This window comes from Palaemon carinicauda, chromosome 19 (assembly GCF_036898095.1).
Source record: "Palaemon carinicauda isolate YSFRI2023 chromosome 19, ASM3689809v2, whole genome shotgun sequence".
Lineage (NCBI taxonomy): Eukaryota > Metazoa > Arthropoda > Malacostraca > Decapoda > Palaemonidae > Palaemon > Palaemon carinicauda.
The window spans coordinates 104,060,921-104,078,420 of NC_090743.1; the positions used below are offsets into that span (position 1 = coordinate 104,060,921).

At 37.3% G+C, this 17,500-nt stretch overlaps 1 pseudogene; it reads left to right on the plus strand.

Moving 5' to 3' along the window:
* The first annotated feature begins 3,559 nt into the window (after positions 1-3,559).
* Positions 3,560-5,301, plus strand: LOC137659198 (uncharacterized; annotated as a pseudogene).
* Positions 5,302-17,500: the final 12,199 nt, after the last annotated feature.

Sequence of the window (17,500 nt, forward strand, 5' to 3'; positions counted from 1 at the left end):
TCACATTATCAGGTAGTCTATTTCAAAGTTCTTTGATTAGAATTATCAAAAATTTAGAACATCGCTCTCTAACATTTTTTTCTCGATCCTCGGGCAGATGTTTGGGAAGTTCTGATAACAGATTTTCCGTTTCATATCCAAAGTACAATTTAGGGACTATGTATTCTTCCAAATTACAAGTAAATGGATCTATCCGATGCCAATTTGCAGGAAGTATTACTCTCTTCACTAAATTCTCAATCAAAAGGGTCAAGTCATCCAGTAATTTTGTTGGGTCACAGTCATTAGATTAAAAAATCTTGTTCACTCTCTGAACCTCACTTAAGACTGACTTTAGAAAAACCAACTATGCATGATTAAATTCATCACAGTACAAGGCATGAAGCATTTCTGAAGTATAACATCTCTCAGATGATTTTGTTAGGCTAAAATGTGTTTTTAGCTCCAACCATTGATCACAATCTTTGTACTGCAGAAGCAATAGACAACCCCCGGGTTTGGGAGGCTTGCACAATCTTGAGAGACTCATGTCCATCATTTATAAGTTTGAATAAGTTAGTATATGCCTGCTGTCTTGAGGAAGACCTAGCAAACCAATTATAGGTCTCACTAACAAGGAATTCTAGGTTCCACGGCATAGTCTCTTTACTTGCATGTGATACGGATAACTGTACTGAATGGCACACGCAGCGGATATGCACCAATGCAGGAATATCTTCCTTGAGTTTTTTGTAAACACCATTGTTAATCCCAACCATGACACTAGCATTGTCAGTTCCAATGCCACCCATATTTTGTAAGTTCAGTCCATAAAAACGTAAAGACGATTTCAGAGCATGGACGATACCATCTCCATCACAATCTTCTATAGGGGCAAGATGTAAAAATGTAGAAACCAATTTCTGTGAATTTTCACTAAAATAATGTATTGCTAATACCAAATGCCTAACAACAGATAATTTATATCTGCAGACTCATCAAGTAAAATACGATACTTCCTATCACCTATATCCTCCTTCAGTTTAGCAACAAAGTGGGGCATAAGAACATCTTTAAGTATTGCAGTGCATTTACTTCTATGCATTGCAAGTTCTGTCGCAGTCTTATCAGAAAGGTTTTTTTACAATATCCAGCAGGTGATCACAAGAACTAATAGCACAATGTTTAGCAACAAAAAGACACAATTGGGCCTCGGCTCGAGCCACATCACAAGATTTTTCAGCTTTAGGAAAACTAAACTTGGATTGCCTAGACCTAGACGAAGAAAAGGGTTCACCATTCACTTGGTGCTTCTTGCTTTTTGTATGATCCTTTATGTAACAAAATTTGGCTCTAATTGTTGTCTTGCAATACTTGCAATAAGCATTTCTTGCATCATTAGGAACCTCCATGAACCAGTCTTTGCATATATCCTCTTGTAGCCATTCTTTTCTAAATTTTTGAGTGTATGAGTGCTGCTTAGGAATTTTCGAAAGTTATTTTTGTCTAGACGTACTCGCAACCTGAAAGATAATGCACTTGATACTTAAAATGCTCTACAATGGATTGCATAAGATACTCTTTTGTACGAGGTATGTGGTTACACCTATAGGGCTCCCGTCACATTTTCCACATCATTGACAAAACTATTATAACATATCTAACGAATTGAATTTCGTCAGAAATAAAGAATTCCACAGGGATCAAGATGTGCAAAACAAAGCAACAGGCCTTACATAACATAAAAAAGGCGTTGAAAAACCTAAAATAACGTTAACAAAATCTATAATATTTACGGTCTTTCTTTGCTTTTAATCCCCACATGCGAGATAATCCAGTTCTTAGCTAATATAGCATACACGAATTGAGCGGGCAACTACTAAACGACCGGTAGAGCCTCTACTTCACTAGGTCAACATCTCGATCACACCAAGTGGGACCCACCGCTTTCCTCCTCCCACAGAGACCTGTCTAGCATCGCCAGCTGTTCAAAATAGCTAAGAGAGACGTTTAATTACTTGGAAATGTTTTAAAATAGTAATAATGATAATATTTATAATAATGATAGTAATAATAACAATAATGATAATAATTTTGATAATAATACTTGAGAAAATCGGCCAAAAACAGCTAAACAACTATCCTAATCGGCTGATTTTTCCGGCTATCGGCTAAATTTAGCCGGAAATCGGGTGTTCTGGCAACACTGTGGAATAGAAATCAGGGCGGCCCGTCAACACGTTGGTGGTGCGGTTTCGTGTTGAAAAAATGACGTTTTTAAACACATCCACTCAATACAGTGTGCATCATGAATCATACTCTTTACTGGGCTTAAATCATCAGCATATATCCTTTCTCAATGAAAGCTGCACTGTGCCTGGGCATCTAGCGCACGAAAACAAGTGAAGTGTTGCATTTACCGTTTGGCCGCTAGGCATTATTTTCAACACCACTACTGCACCGCGAGGCCGATACATAAATTAAGAGTCTGTACTGGACCTTAAGCCTATTTGAATAAAATTATTTGACATATCTTTGAATACCTACAATTTCTCAAATAAATTTAAAATAATTGCAGAGCTACCCAGCATTGTGATGTAAATACGACGCAAATGCATTACACAATTTTTCAAAGTTGCCTAGAGTGCTTGTTATGAATAAGTTATAAGCTAAAAAATGTTGCAATAACGCTGGCGATTTTAGAAAATTTATGCCTATGTTATGGTATAATGTGTGGGTTGAAAACAGAGATTAGTAAACCACAGATTTTAAAAATAGTAATCAGAACAGCGATGAACAAAAGAGGAGAAATGATAACTTTGTCCTTTTTTGTTAACGTTTAGAGTAACACTCACCCTTCACGCCGCCGCCTCCTTCTTCTGCAGTCTGCGACTTGCTGAGGGCAGGGAGCATTATCATATGTTTCATGGAATTCAATGTTATTCCATCATCTCACATTTAGATGTGATGATCATTTTCTGGAGATAATAAAGTTGTTCGGAAGAAAAGTAGTTTTATACTTATTGACTGATGACTCGGTAAGGTAGACCTATAGGGCTCCCCAAACACGCAGCCCACCTGCTTCTTCTTCTGCAGATTCAATTGCAGTCTCAGCCTGCGTCCAGTTGTCATCAAATGCGTTCATGCAATCATGCATCCCCTTCCAGGAACGTTTGAATTTTTGGTCCAATATGAGCAAGTGAACAGCAATCTTCGGATTTGTCTTCAAAGTTCTCATGTCCCTTAAATCATTTACTAACTTGTGTACTGTCCAGGTCTTCTATATTCTGCCCTTGGTTCCTTAAAGAAAGTATGTTCCTTTTAAATGGCTAAAATTCATTGTAAATATTCCTATACCATGATTCTTATTTTTCTGAGAAACTCCAACAGAGGCTATGGTATTATGTCTACACTGAGACACCCAGCAACACTATGTCTATCACCAACAGAGTTTGTGGTACTATTTCTACATCAAGACACCCAGCAACACTAGGTTTGTCACCAACAGAGGTTGTGGTACCATATCTACGCCAAGACACCAAGCAACACTAGGTCTATCACCAACAGAGGTTGTATTACTATGTCTACACCAAGACATCCAGCAACACTTGGTCTATCACCAACAGAGGTTGTGGTACTTTGTCTAAACCAAGACACACAGCAACACTAGGTCTATCACCAGCAGAGGTTGTGGTACTTTGTCTAAACCAAGGCACATAGCAACACTAGGTCTATCACCAACAGAAGTTGTGGTACTATGTCTACGCCAAGACACCCAGCAGTACTAGGTCCATCACCAACAGACCTTGTGGTACTAGGAACCAGTCACTACGGCCCCAGTCACTTCGGCCCTAGCCACTACGGCCTCTCTCACCGTCAACCCTAGTCACTACGGCCTCACAATATGGTAACTGAAATATAAGAACTACAGTGGTACCTCTCTCTCTCTCTCTCTCTCTCTCTCTCTCTCTCTCTCTCTCTCTCTCTCTCATTCTTCTGCTCCTTGGCTTTCTTTGTTTCTTAAGAGAGAGAGAGAGAGAGAGAGTATTAGTGTTTATCTTCGAGAGAGAGAGAGAGAGAGGAGAGAGAGAGAGAGAGAGAGAGAGAGAGAGAGAGAGAATAAAAGCGCACATAAACACGCAAAATAGTTAATTAAAAAAAACAAATACCAATCAAATCAAAAAAAGAAAAAAAACAATAACGAACACGCGAAAGACAATAAACGAATAAACTTGCAAATATTTATTTAAAAAAAAATATTAAGAAATTTAAAAAAAATAAAAACAACGCTTAATAATTCTATGAGTCCTTCAGAATGGCTCAATTTTCACCGGAGGATCTCATCATCATGTTCATCAACCCCAACAAGGTGCTGTTTTTACGGCTGAAGTCATTGCTACTGCAAAGGCCTTAGCCAAAGAGAAGGTTAACATTTATCATCAGCTTTTTCTTTGGTGGATTGTGCTATAACTGCCACAGAAGCGGATGATGCAGCCTGTTTAAATACAGTTAACATAGCACGGTCTCTAAATCGTCATAGACAGAGTGACAGACCTGATGAACCAGATAATTTGTGAAAGGAATAGAAGGAAATATAAAACAATTACCTTTGGTATTTACCCTCAAGTTGGAGAAGAGAAAGAAAGATTATAAGAAAGTTTTTAAGGTTATTTCATACTTACTACAGGAATGTAAAGTAGAGAAATTGGTTTTAGATTTTGAAATTGCTGTATGGTCGGCTGTTAGGACATTACTCCCAATGATAAAATAGCAAGGATGTTCGTTCCATTGGAATCAAGCCATTTGGAGAAAAATCCAAGAAATAGGACTGGTCGCACCATACATGAATCATCGCCCAACTAAGGATTTTATAAGGCAGCTCATGGCACTTCCATTCCTCCCCGAGGAACACATAAAAACATTTGAACAGCTTGAGTTACGAGTGCCTCCTGGACCACTTAAAAATTTAATGGATTATGTTAAAGTGGATTCTTAGCGCCAAGTGACCGGACTGTATTCGGCCAGAGTATCCGTACCAAAAATGACGTAGAGGGATACCACAGAAAGCTGAATGGTATGGCAGGCAGATCTCATATTCCATTTTATGTTTTAGTACCATTATTGTACAAAGAAGCCAAGAATGTAACTGTAGAGGTCTGTCTTGTCAAGGATGGTAAACACACACGTCGCCAGCGCTGTCAGTTTAGAACAGTGCAAGGCAAAATATTTGCCTTGTGGAAACGGTATGAAGACCACGAAATTACCACCAATCACCTCTTAAAAGCATGTTCTAAGTTATATACAAATGGACCTTCCAAATAAATGCTGTTTTATATATTTTATCTTAAGTTTTAAACATACTATATATTAGATTTCATATCATGAGTTTTAAATCTAAATATATGTATACTGTATATCAGATTCCCTTATTTGTATAGCACGGGTACAATTTGTACAGTTTGTATGAACCATACATTCTGGTTGTATTGGTATTTTCTTTTAATGAAATATATTTTTCTTTCTATCAACATGTTTCATAATGAAAAAATATATATATATATATATATATATATATATATATATATATATATATATATATATATATACTCTTATTTCATATTAATGCAAGGACACCAATGAATTTCAATTTTCATTAAAAAATACTCTTTCTAATGACGGCCGAAGTGACTAAGGTGGTTGGTCTGAGTTGGCCGAAGTAACTAGGGGTGGGTGCCGTAGTGACTCATATTGTGGCCGTAGTGACTACAGTCCATTTCTTTTAGCGATGCATATTTGCACCGACTCGCAGCGGTGCCTTTTTAGCTCGGAAAAGTTTCCTGATCGCTGATTGGTTGGACGAGATAATTCTAACCAATCAGCGATCAGGAATCTTTTCCGAGCTAAAAGGGCACCGCTGCGAGTCGGTGCAAATATGACTCGCTAAAAGAAATGGACTATAGGGTCAGAGGCCGAAGTGACTGGCGCCGTACTGGTGGAGGGCCGTAGTGACTGGCAACCCTGGTACTATGTCTGCGCCAAGACACCAAGCGACACTAGGTCTATCACCAACAGGGGCTGTGGTACTATGTCTAAGCCATGGCACCAAGCAACACAAGGTCTATCATCAACAGAGGCTGTGGTACAATGTCTACATCAAGACACCCAGCAGTACTAGGTCTATCACCAACACTCACTATAGTATTAATCTTATCCTAAACACACACTTTAATACTAGAATTAAACCAATGATAACTATGGTACTACCGACTTTTATCAACACAATGCAAGCACTAGGTCTCACCAAAACATCATATGGTAGTAAGTTTGTCACCAACAAAACCTATGGTACTTAGAGTATCGCCAACAAGCACTATGGTACTTGACATATCATACACAACATCAGGGGTATTGTTTATCACCAACACAACTAAAGGTGTATTGTAGCCCAACAACACAGATCAAAGAACCCTGGTTCGTTCGTAATAGATTGTTCTATCATGTGTAAAACACAGGCTCTTAAAATCCCCATTCCTACGGCCTCCATTATGGTCTAGATCAATTTTTCCCTCAAACAAACAAAAATCAAGAGAAACATTTTCAAGTTTATTCAATGGATTCCTTCCGCTATATTGAAACTTGAAAGTCTTGCCTTGGAGTGCACCTCTTTCACTAATGACGTTAAAACATAATTGACACTATCTTCAAACAGCACTGATTCAACTAGAACATCACTGTCACTCGATGCCATGTTTCTGGCGAGTAATTATCCCACTGCACTGCAATAATTACAATGTAATCGGCAAAGTCAACAAGAACACGAACTTGAACTAAGAGGGACCATCACTTGCCAGCTGCTGGACTGTCACTGAGAGTGAGAGGGTCTGGGATGGGCACTGGTGGGGGTGGTGTGGAGGTGTAGTGTAGAGAGGGAGGCTTCGCTGATGCTGATTGGCTGAAAACGGAGGCTCGGCCAAGTGGTGATATTGTTTTCCCCCAAACAGAGGTGCAGTTTGGGGCGGGGTAACTGCTCCATTAAAGACATCAGTAACAGCATTCATAGGGAACTAATATTTATAGACTTTTTAATAATAATAATAATAATAATAATAATAATAATAATAATAATAATAATAAAATTCTCACATTAGAATATACAAAAACGCAGCAGTGATATTTTGTTTGGTTTAACAATGAGAGCGTGGTATAAGTGATCGTCTGACCTGAAACAGGTAACTTCTCTACAAAGACAGACAAAGGCAAATATTATTCTAATTGAAAGCTTCGAAAAGTAAGAAGAGGCTTATAAAAGGAGACACAACAGTATTGGTAAATCTTAATCATTTGGCACTAATAAGGGGAAAAAAAGGTAGGCTGCACACGGTAGTTAAGTATTAAACAAATGAAGAAAACTTACACAGACTTCTCGGTAAATCTAAATGGAAATATCGTTGATTTATTTTCTTGAACTTTCGAATCGACACTGATTGATAGACGCATCCATAGCAGATGGAAATTAACACGGCTAAAATTATCAGACCTTTAAAACCCTCAACTTTTCCTCCTTGCCACGAATGAATGCGTTTCAATTCTCAACAAAAAGTGCAACAATGAAGTAATATATGGCGATGTTATGTATTGGTTGTGTTCATAAATTAAAGTTCAGGAATACAATTGCTATAATTATCATTATCATCATCATTAAAATGCAGTTCAATAAATAAGTTTAGTTCCTTATGAATGCAGAAACACAATGAAGCCACACATCAACAGGTTGATTGTGAGCGCTCGTTTTCAATGTTACGAATCAGCACTGCACGCGTTTCGTACACGCTCGTACACTATAATGGATAATATGATTATCTTATCTTCCCCGTACTGTTGGTAACCAACCCGTACAAACTTATTTTCATTCCTAATGTTGTTTGAAATTTGGTGCGGAGAATATACTGTGGGTACAATTTGACTTATAACCTTTAGAGTTAGTTCTCATATAATCACTAAGTTTAATAAAAGAATATTTTCGATAGTAATGAAAGCGATTTACAACGGAAATGAGGAAGGTTACTTGCACGAATCGACTTGAAAACTATAAAGAACATTTTTGCTAACAAAAGAAAACTTTAAATAAATAAACTATTTTGGTGAGATTTTGTATTACAACTTAAAGATAAATATACTTTTCATATGACAAAACATGACATTCCCGTTGGGTGGGGGGGGGGGGAGGAGGGTTGGGGGTAGGGGGGAGAGGATGGGAAGAGTTGAATGTGTGTGTACGTACATATCTATCTAAATATTTAGCCGTAATTTTGACAGGGTCGCGTACACTAATATAGGCGTTAGGCTATATCTTAGCAATCCATGTGTGCCAACGGTTATATAAGCAGATGAGCAACCTGGTGGTGTATACAAGAACTTCGGGTGTGGTGAAAATGCACCCCCCCCCACCCCACCCCCCCCAATCTCGATGAAGTCACTGGCAGTAGGGTATATATATATATATATATATATATATATATATATATATATATATATATATATATATATATATATATATATATAAGTTACATGTCATAATAGCACATTCTGTAATGCGAATGATATAGGTAAGTTACTTGCAATGCATCTTGATTAACATTTACCAATACTGTAATGTCTTGTTTTATTATCAACTTCTTCATAATATTTGTATTTGTCTGTCTTTGTAGAGGTTATAGCTGTGTTTCTTATTGTAAAACCAGACAGTCTGCTTTTTTTTCTATCTGTATGTTCTAATTTGAAAATTATTATTATTATTATTATTATTATTATTATTATTATTATTATTGAAATCAGTTTATAAACATTTAGGTTTAATTTAAATGAAGTTAATTATTAGACCCCAATGAAATTATTCCCGTCAAATCTGTTTTCTGACTTACGTTATTACCCAAAAACTAGTCTTCAGTACTGCGCAACTGACAATCTTTTCATCGCGTGTGGCGACTCAGGGGAGGCGTTCCGCGTGAAGTATATTCAGTTTGGCCTAACGTTTCGAGAGGATGGTTGTGTCTGAACTGGCCAGTGATGTTGACTTCATTGGAAGAGAAGACCTTTAGTTAGGCAGCGTCTTGTGATATTTTAGTTTCAAAATTACAACTAAAGGATAGTTCAGCTACTAAACAGAGTAAAAACAAAGTAATCAAATAATAATTCTGATAAACTGTTCATGGGAGATAAATTTGTCTTTTCAACAACCAGTTTCTTATACATTATTCTGCATGGCGAAGTGAATAGTGTGTGGATAGCAGCACTGCAGTTCCTCAGCCTTTCAGTTCACTCCAACTGACAGTTTGGAGTGAGCATGTATGTCCCTTGCATGGGATGATGGTGTTATACTCTAATGCTATACGCTTGTCAGGGACGTGAGAAATGAAAAAAAAAAATGGTAGTCTAGGTTTACGTAATTCGTTGGCCCTATTCCCTCAACAAGGCTTACGGAAGCACATTTTCCTTAACTATTCAGACGCTGGTACACATATTTCAAATCGCCCGTAAGTCAAGTGAACTTAAACTTTGTTGTTTCAGTGATAGCAATATAACCAATAGCTTTACTCTGCGTGACCAACACAATGATTAAGCACAAACTAGCAACCATCTGTATATAACATCATAGATTGCTAAAATATTCAATTTCTTGTAACCACCGATAATTTCCAGCAAAACCAGAATCAGTTGAATATCAGAACATTTGACAAGAAATTGATTCACTTCAAATATCAGCTATAAAATGTATTTTCACATGTATTTCCTCGAGTTATTAGAAGTCACGTCTCCTCCTTTTCAAGAAAATATTATCTAGCTTCATTTAATATGAATTTATTTGTACGTTGGCTGAACCTATCCTAAAACTTCTTATCGTGAGAATATCACCATTTTCACAACGATGGTTAAAAAGAGTCTTTTATTGATGATGTTAATGAAATAATATTATTTATCGAACTCCAAAGTTGTCATTTGAGACCTGGCAATCTCCTGAAGTTTCAAAATCTACTACAGTAATTTTACTTAATCGTCCTGACAAATGCAACAAAGAATTATGAAAACTGCAATGTATTATATAGCCCCAGGTTTCCCACCCCTGGGGTCGCCAAGCACTTTTCCAGGGGTCGCCAAAATCTCAAATTAAAAATAAAAATGCAAAATATAACAGAACTTGCAGTAAAGAGAAAATATATAAACGTATTTGTGGATTTATATTTATCGACTTGTAGGTGCTATCATAGTATGCTATCTACCGCCGATTTTGCTATCTACCACCCCTTTCTGACTATAATATGATACCTACCATCAGTCCCTAAGGATACGGTCTACTTGCTAATCTGCCTCTATTAAGGATTATCACTACCGACTACCTAACATAACCTAACCTGACCCTAACCTAACCTAACTTACAAACTGCTTATAATTATGCACCCATGTTGTCCTGCCAATAAATATTATTAAACTAACATTAAAGTCCAATGATGATAACATACTGGTGGTAAGTAATCTGTTTAATAATCCTCATCAAACAGGAGGATTAACATTGACGGTAGATAACATAATTTGAGGTAGATACCATACTATAGTAGAAATTCGACGGTAGATAGCATACTATAATAGCACCGACTTGTATATATCTCTTCATATATAATTATAAAAAAAACTAAATTTTGATGGTGGTATCCCCGAGTGCCGTACGACTTGGACACGTGAACAGCATCACCGTCCACGTCCAACCAGGCAGCCACTCCAGCTGTAGTGCCGCAGCAAGAAACACTGTCTGAAATTTTTTCGTCTTATAATTTGATGCATTTATAACTATATAATGATTTCGAATGTGCTGCATAGGTTGCACTCAGTCTTTGTTTCTTTAAAATTCTTAATTACTCACGAAAAAGTGGTATGCCGACAATAGAAACTGAGTACTTCTCTTGCCGACGAAGTATTGCACCACAGTATGTTAGTGGATGATAGCTTATCACAGTGTTCATAATTGAGGCTTCTAAAACCACATGGTACCCCCCCCCCCCACCAAATTTAAAGAGAGAGATGGGCAAAGGAAGAGGAAGGAAAGGAGAGGGGCCAGGGAAGGAGGAGGGGGCACTTTTCATGCTCTCTCCTCCTACATTTTCCTCTTTCCCCTAGCCACCCTTTACTTGCTCCTCTAAACCCCCCACCCCTTCCCCTTTCCCATCTTTCCACGCCCTTCCTCCTCCTGCTTCTTTTTTTACCCCTCACCTCCTTCTTCTTCCCCCCCCCTCCCCTCCTCTTCTATATTTCCTTGCCACCTCCCCTTCCTTTTTATTTACTTCTTGTGGGTTTGTGTTGTTTTTATTGTTATTTCAGTTATTGTGTTATTAGATGTGTTATTTTATTTGTATGTTCTGGTCACTTGGTCGAAAAGGTAGTTGGTTTGGCGGATGTTTAGAGATTTGGAGGATTTTAAGTCGCTGGTTTTTGAGGTTGTTGTTTTGGTGGTTGTTTAGAGATTTGGACGATTTTATGTCGTTGGTTTTTGAGGTTGTTGTTTTGGCAGTTGCTTAGAGATTTGGACGATTTTATGTCGTTGGTTTTTGAGGTTGTTGCTTTGGCGATTGTTTAGAGATTTGGAGTATTGTATATGGTTGGTTTTTGAGGTTGTTGTTTTGGCGAGATTTGGAGTGCTGTACATCATTGATTTTTTGGTTTTCTGCTTCGTCTTATTTACTGCGATTTGCAAATATATTACACTTCTTTTCCTTATTACTCCTTCCTTGACCCCTCCCCTCCTCTCTACACCTACTCCTTGTTCCTTGCCCCTTCACTTTCCTTGCTACCTACCCTCTTTCTTTATTCCTCCTTGCATCTTTCCTTTTCTCCGTCCCCTCTCTTTCCTATTCTCTCAACCATCATTCTCTTTCCTTGTCGCCCTCCTCTTCTCTTTCCTTGGCCCCCATCCCCTCTTCTCTCCTTGGCCCCTTCCTCTATTCCTTCTAGGCAGACTGTACCAAACATCTTTTGTCTGATTTGTAACTGAACAATTACACATTTCATTTCAGATTCTTCAGCGATGTCCAGAAAGCGGACGTACAAAGAAGAATTCCTTGGCACTGGGTTTACGTGTCTCATCGATCATGGGTTCAAAAAACCTCAATGCGTTGTATGTGGGGAAGTGCTCAGCCACCAGTCACTTAAAGAAAATAAGCTCAAGCGCCATCTCCAGGGAAAACATCCAACTCTGGCGGGGAAAGATTGTGAGTATCTCAAGAGGAAAGAAGAACAACTGAAGCGTTAGCAATTAGACAACCTTATGCACACAGGACTGTATTCTGTTCAACAAGCAACACTTGCATCCTATCTCGTTGCAAAAAAAAATTGCTAAGTGTATGCCACACACAAAAGTTGGAAAAGTTGGTAAAGCCAGCAGCCCTTGATATGGTTCGTGTCATTATCGGAGATGCTGCAGTGAAAAAAATTGAAACTATTCCACTGTCAGACCACACACTTAACTGACGAATTCAAGAGATGTCGGGAGACATCAAAGAACACGTAGTGGCTGTCATCTAGGATAGCGGAAAATTCAGCTTGCAATTGGATGAGTCAACCGATATCAGTGATGATGTTCAGCTCTTGGTATATGTGCAGTACCAAGGGAAGAGTGACATTGAAGAGAACTTTCTGTTCTGTAAACGACTGGAAACGACAACAACAGGTGAAGATCTGTTCAAGTTGGTTGACAGTTTCATCAAGGAAGAAGGCCTTAGATGGGATCAGTGCTCCAGTGTGTGCTCAGATGGAGCATCTGCAATGCTAGGGGCACGTCAGGGTTTCACTGCTAGGGTAAAACAAGTCAATCCCACAGTGATAGTGACTCACTGTCTGCTCCACCGGGAAAACCTTGCCTCTCGGAAAATGTCTCTTGAGCTTAATGCCGTGATGGGAGACGGGATTCAAATAGTGAATTTTATTAAATTGTCAGCCCTGAATTCAAGACTGTTCAATCAGATGTGTTCTGATATGGGATCAGAATATGCACACCTGCTTTACTACTCTTCTGTCAGGTGGCTGTCCCGAGGGAAAATGCTCCAGAGAGTGTTTGACATGCACACAGAGGTTGAAATCTTCTTAAACAAGAAAAAACATGCACTGGCATTAAGGCTTACAGAACCAAGATGGTTGCTTAAACTGGCATATCTGACAAATATATTTTCGGAGTTGAATTTTCTGAATATGTCCATGCAAGGGATAGATGAAACTCATATCTCAGTGTCAGAAAAGTTCAGGGCTTTCAAGGCAATGCTGAGGTTTTGGAAGGGAAAAATCTAACGGGAAAAACTCCGTCCTTTCCACTCTTGAACCTTTTTTTGGAATATGAAGACGCCTCACTTTTGAACATACAAAGTATCATTGTTGGGCACCTTAAGAAATTAAGTGAGGAGTTTGACAGGTATATTCCGGATTGACAGTTGCATGAGAAATACAGAGGGGTGCGCAGTCCCTTCGATGTTCACACCGAGGACCTCTCAAAGGAAGAGTCTTCTATCCGAAATCTGCAAGAGGAGCTCATCGAGGTGCATCATGATGAAACTCTTCATTTCAACTTTCAGCGACAATCATTAGGCGTGTTCAGGACTGCTGTAAAGAAAGAGAAACCAGTCCTTGGAGGTGAGGCTGTGAAAGTATTGTTGCCTTTCGCTACAACCTATTTGTGTGAATCAGGGTTTGCAGCTCTGACTGCCATAAAGAAAAAAAAAAAAAAAAAAAAACAGAAATCGGCTGGAGCCTGAACATGATTTGAGGGTAGCACTTTCTAAGACTGAACCACGAATAGATAAACTTAGCAGCATGATCCAGGCCCAATGCTCCCATTAAAATCGGTTTACCATTTAATAGAAAACATTTATACTTTTAGTTTGCTTTTGTGGAATGTAACAAAGTATTATTCCAGAAGTGGGGTTTTTGATTAATATTAAACCTTAAAGTTTATAATGCTATAATAAAATTTAATGATGTTAATTTTGTCTTTTCCAACCTTATAGTACCTATCTTATAGAAGGATATTTACTGTCCCTTACTTTTACAGCCAACAACTAGTGATACATAATAATGCATTTACAACTAAATTAGTGGGGTCCGGTCATGGTTTGAGGGGAATGATTGGGGTCACCTGAAAAAAAAAAGGTTGGGAACCACTGATACAGCCTAACAACAGCATTAGAACAGTGTTTTTTTTTCTTTTTTTTTAACATGTGGGAGAACAGGGAATCGACTTTTATATATAATAATGGCTCTAAATCTGATGCCAGAATTTGCTTTTACGAGTGATGAATTTTAAAAACAATTTCTTAGGCACACATCTGCAAATGCTTTTATAGCTACAAAGATAAAAAAGCAAAATGTCTCATTAAAATAATCTAACTACCTTCGATACTCAAGAGACGTTTGCTTCGAGAAATATTTTCTTTACGATATCTGAAAATTCTATTGAAATAATTATATCCGGGATGACATCAACTTAATTCATGCTGATAATGTTTCGGTGACCAAACAGATTAGATTAATCTAAATAATAACAGAAAAAATTACAAATTTTGATATGTAAATTAGGGCTCAGGAGAGATTTGCTTGACATTCATAAACAAATATAAAGTGTTGCAAATGAATAAAGCAGACAAACAAACCATAATAAAAGAAATATCAGCCCAGGAAATTGTGAAAAAAAAAATGATTTCAAAGTTTAAAACATTCAAAATTTGGTAACATTCACTTACAACAGATTTGAGACAAGAAGCAAAACACAGAAAAATTAACCAAAAGTGAGCATATCAGGAAAAAAAAATACACATAGAGACATTGATAAAAAAAACAAGAATAAAAATATGTTAATTCGAAATCTACCTAAGGGCATCACCCTTCGGCTGAAGAAGCCTTTGAATACCCCCCCCCCCCCCCCCCGCCCGCCTCCTTTCCTCAGCCAGAAACAAACCGAAGTTCTACCAAATTGAAAACCCGAAAGAATCCGAAGCTGAAGTGCCACTTTCCTTGGATCCAATTTGGTGTCCTGGCAAGGGGTAAATATGCCATCGTAAAATGTATTATGGCACTAAAGGATTGAATGCAGATGAGGGTGCCACGGGGCGAGGGGAAGCAGTGCCAAGGCAGTAGGTGGGGCGGATGGGGCTCATTTGGCTGTTAGGGAATTTACGGATAATATTCAGGCAGGACCACTGTTACTTAGGTGCCTAAGAATTGTCCATCTAGAATCAAGATATATGACAACAGCAACAACAAAAACAATAATAATAATAATAATGAAAATAATTTTGTTTTAACATTCCAAATCTAGATTATGAGAAAAAACCTAAACAACAATATTAGCATATACTTTAAAAAAAAAAAAAACTAAATTGAACACCAGTTTCGAATTAAGGAAAAAAAGTAACAAATGATAATTCATAAAGTTAATTAAACGAAGAAAAGCAGTCTTTCAGAGACCTCATTCATCCAATTTCAGGGACAAATATTTATAAAAACTCAAATTCTCCTTTAAAGATCTAGCAGAAGTAAAATGACTTTGAACATTAAAATCCTCTTAGCAGAAACAGCATCTTTCCTCTTTGATCCAAAAACTTGGACACCTTTTATTTATGCTTCTTGCTCGCAAGGTCACAGAAAGAAAAAGACTGCTAAAATGCTCCCTTCTGCTCCTTACTACACAGACACAGGCGTAGCGACACAACTGAGAGGTCGGTCCTGTAAAATCTGTTACACTTTTGGGCTTTTGGAGAAACAAGGAAATTATCCAAACATTTTCGTTCGTCTTGAGTTTCTCTCATAAATATTCTCGAAGTATGACCATTGTGAGTATAAATTATTAATAATTTTTCAATTAAAGTTTTACATTCCTATGGAACAAGGTCAAATATTATGAAAACCAGAATTTAATCGAACAGAATAGCTAAAACAGGAAAGGGAACAGTAAAAAGAGTAAACTTCTCATTTCGTAAAGGAGTCATTTCACGAGATGACCTTCGTAGAGTCTTTTCATTCCTCGTAAACATGAAACTGATACAAATACAGTACACAACACACACACATTCGTTGGTAATTACTTATATGTAGTATAGAGCGATTCCTTAGAGTAATAACAAACAAGTCTGGTCATCCAGTTGGGACGTCTGATCAGTCCTTGGTTCCATTAATAATTAAGACTGAGCAGCCTAACCCAAATGTGCCATAATCTTGTTAAGCATGCATAGGATATCTCTCTCTCTCTCTCTCTCTCTCTCTCTCTCTCTCTCTCTCTCTCTCTCTCTCTCTCTCTCTCTCTCTCTCTCTCTTTTCCACGAGAGGCTGATGCTATTAGACAAGAATATTCAAGAACATTATTTCAGTAAAAATTATTGTTATTGTTAATTAACATCAAATCAAATGTGAAATAATCTTGTAAGATATTTAGTAAATTTCAACCAGCTTGGAATGACCTTTTAATTGATCTTTCGCATTTGAATTGGTCAGAATTATATAAACGGGTACAATCTGTTGTTCTCTCAATGAAAATCTGGTCTACATTACTAATGGACGTATTACTTCTCATATATTAGAATAAGGAATCAAGGACGAACACTAATTTATTGATGATTGTAAACGTGTTTATCATATTTGTAAAAGATATAGATCAGATTTGGCTTCGAGTAAGTTTACTCAGCAAAGATTTGTTGATCAATATGTTAAGCTTCATCTAAAAAGTAATTCAATCCCTCTTATTTAATAAACACCAAATGTCTGGATAAATAAATAAATAAATATATATATATATATATATATATATATATATATATATATATATATATATATATATATATGAATATATATTCTTACAAAGGTTGTCTGACATGAGAATAGATTTTTTTATTCACGTATTTTATTTGTATATTTAAGAGATGTATAGCCAGCTCGTACGGTGGATCCTACTCACAAAGGATTAAGTAAATATATGTAAATTACATAAGACTTTCGTCATTCATTTAGTTTTATTTTCATTCATTTCCATATATGTAAGTTTACGTCATTTTAAAGAATTAAATTTTAATATCCTGTAGTCTTCTTAAAAGGTATGCTATAAGACACACGCTACGGATTGCATCATGTTTCCACATGGTTGGAAAATGCAGGAAGGTTCTCGACTAGAACTTACTCTTTTTTTTTTCTTTTTTATTATATATTGTGAAAGGAGGTGGGCGGAGTTAACTGAGAGCGTTGCCTTGTCCAGCAACGATAGTACCCTACCTCAACTGCCAAGTTGGCAACCTAACGTCAGGAGAACCCGCCCAGACCATGTGCATCGTATGCATTGCTGGAATGAACAGGAAGGTTCTAGAGTGAATTAAGGTGATATATATATATATATATATATATATATATATATATATATATATATATATATATATATATATAGGGCCTAGCAATGCATAGGACCAGAGATCCAGCCTGACAACCGACAAGATCTGTGCTTCTG